Source organism: Sorex araneus, chromosome 4, assembly GCF_027595985.1.
Source record: "Sorex araneus isolate mSorAra2 chromosome 4, mSorAra2.pri, whole genome shotgun sequence".
In the NCBI taxonomy this organism is placed as follows: domain Eukaryota; kingdom Metazoa; phylum Chordata; class Mammalia; order Eulipotyphla; family Soricidae; genus Sorex; species Sorex araneus.
Window position 1 is genome coordinate 109,186,476 of NC_073305.1, and position 2,809 is coordinate 109,189,284.

Genomic DNA, 2,809 nt, shown 5'->3' on the forward strand with positions numbered 1-2,809 from the left:
TAAGAGTTTCCTGCCTGCATGGGAGAGCCTGACAAGCTCCTCGTGGCATATTCATATGCCAAAACCAGTAACAATGATGGGTCTCATTCCCCTGACTCTGAAGTAGCTTCCAATGCGGCACCGTTGGGAAGGACGAGTAAAGAGAGGCTTCTAAATTCTCTGGGCTAGGAGGAATGGAGACATTACTGATACTGCTCGAGAAAATCTACGATCAACGGGATGATGATGATGATGATGATGATGATGATGATGATGATGATGATGATGATGATGAATTTTCCAGTAGGTGCAATCAAATTTATACCCCAGCTACCAAATCTGAGTGTTTGCCTTTGTAATGTTCATCATCATTTTCATTTAGATGGACATGTCATAAAATCATTTTGTAGTTCTAATTTACAATGCCTTGATGACTAACAATGCTGAGCAACTTTTCATATATTGATCATACATATTGAATCTTTTCTTGTTAAAATTTATATTTATAACCTTAGCCCACTTTTCTATTGGGCTTTCTGACTTCTCTTATTGACTTGTAGGATTTATTTAGCCTAGATTTGAATCCTTTGTCTATTTATATGTATTACAAATACATTTTCACATTGAGTCTTACTTTCTCACTTCTTTTATAGTGTCTTAATGAACACAAGCTTTTTTTTTTTTTAATTATTTTATTTTATTTTATTTTTTTTTCAGGTTTTTTTTTTTAATTTTATTTATTTTTAATTAGAGAATCACCGTGAGGGTACAGTTACAGATTTATACACTTTTGTGTTTATACTTCCCTCATACAAAGTTCGGGAACCCATCCCTTCACCAGTGCCCATTCTCCACCACCCGTAAACCCAGCGTCCCTCCCACCCTCCCCAATCCCATCTCCCCCCCACCCCACCCTGCCACTGTGGCAAGGTATTCCCTTCTGTTCTCTCTCTCTAATTAGCTGTTGTGGTTTGCAATAAAGGTGTTCAGTGGCCGCTGTGCTCAGTCTCTAGCCCTCATTCAGCCCGCAACTCCCTTCCCCCACATGGCCTTCGACTACAATGTAGTTGGTGATCGCTTCTCTGAGTTGACCTTTCCCCGGAACGTGAGGCCAGCCTCGAAGCCATGGAGTCAACCTCCTGGTACTTATTTCTACAGTTCTTGGGTGATAGTCTCCCACTCTGTTAAAAAATATGGAACGCTTCACGAATTTGCGTGTCATCCTTGCGCAGGGGCCATGCTAATCTTCCCTGTATCGTTCCAATTTTAGTATATGTGCTGCCGAAGCGAGCACAATGAACACAAGCTTTTTACAAATTACCTATTAGAAATATCTGCCTACCCCAAAAATCACAAGTATATTCTTTCGTGTTTTATTATCTTTTAGATTATTTATTGGGGTTGGATGTTACACTAGTGGTATTCTGGAGATCCTCCAGGTTTTGTGCTTGGGACTCATCCTGAGATGCTCAGATGACCATGTGATACATGGGATCAAACCAGGACTGGCCACATGCAAGGCATATACCATGAACCCTTTACTATATATAAGGCTCTAAGTCTCATAGTTACATTGATTTTTCTGTAGTGTAAAGAAAAGTTAAACATACCTCATATCCTGCTCACCTTAGTTGTGTTTTTGAATTAATGTTTATGTCTTATGTGTCCTAGAATAGATGCTAAGAAGTGTGATCATTGGATCAAATGGTAACTCAATTGTTAGTTTTATTAAAAAGTCTTCATATTGTTTTCCATAGAGGTTGAGTCATAAGACATTCTCAGAGAAAGAAGGTTCATTCTCTTCAACTTTCTCACAAATGCTATTTCCAGTCATGTTTATATACTTCATTCTTACTGGTGTGAGGTGATGCCTCATTGTAAGAAAAGGTTTAGACATGAACTTGACTTGCCTTTTATGTGAAGTGAGTCTCTGAGTTCAATATCTGGTATTCTACAAAAAGACAACAAACAAATGTCAAGAATTCAGATTGATTTTCAGCCATAGAGAAAGCAGACCTACTTAAATTATTTTATTCTACTTTTAAAAGCTAACAAAGTAGTTTCTTGGAAGGAACAAAAGCTCTAGGAAATTTTGGGATTGTTGAAAAAAGATGGATTAACATCAAAATACAGATCATACACCAGAAGTTTCATAGTGACAACTGAGAAAGAGAAGTGATATGGATCCTAATCCTGAAAGTACATTAAAAACAATCAGAAATTCCAAATAAAAATGAAAAAAAATTTAAATAATTTTTTTAAATAAAAGGAACAAGATTTTTTTTTTATTATAGACAAGGGCCACAACCGTTGATACAATTCTAGAGTTGAAATTGATTAGATAACAAAGCTCAATATTAAAATCATTAAGTTTAAAAATAAATTTTTATGTGAAAATTGTTGTATCTCACCAGAGGTTTGTTAACTCCTTGCCTAAGGATATACTAAACTTGTTTTGTTGCTAGTTGAGACTTCAATGTTACTGTTTTTAGTTTGCTAAGTTTAGTTGGCATCTATGTATTTCCCCCATTTAATTTGGTGTGCTCCTATTAGAATTTCAGTAGTGAGAAAGTTGGAGGTGTCATATTCACTATGGTCCAGAGACTTCAGGATCTATGGTCCGAGCCAATGACTAGGCATAGCAGTGGCTGTGGGAGGTTGGCATGACTGCTGGACTTCCAGAAGTACCAGGGGTGGGGGTAGGGGAGAAGGATGCTGCTCATTCCACTCTGAGAAGACACCAGAGTTCAGGCCCTGGACACTGGGCATCACTGTATCACTATAACACTGTCATCCCATTGTTCATCGATTTGCTGGAGCGGGCACCAGT

At 37.8% G+C, this 2,809-nt stretch overlaps 1 non-coding gene across 1 annotated transcript; it reads right to left on the minus strand.

The window, feature by feature from the left end:
- Positions 1–1,166: 1,166 nt before the first annotated feature.
- Positions 1,167–1,273, minus strand: LOC129404509 (U6 spliceosomal RNA). Its single transcript, XR_008629907.1, has one exon. It is a non-coding gene; the product is annotated as a U6 spliceosomal RNA (small nuclear RNA).
- Positions 1,274–2,809: the final 1,536 nt, after the last annotated feature.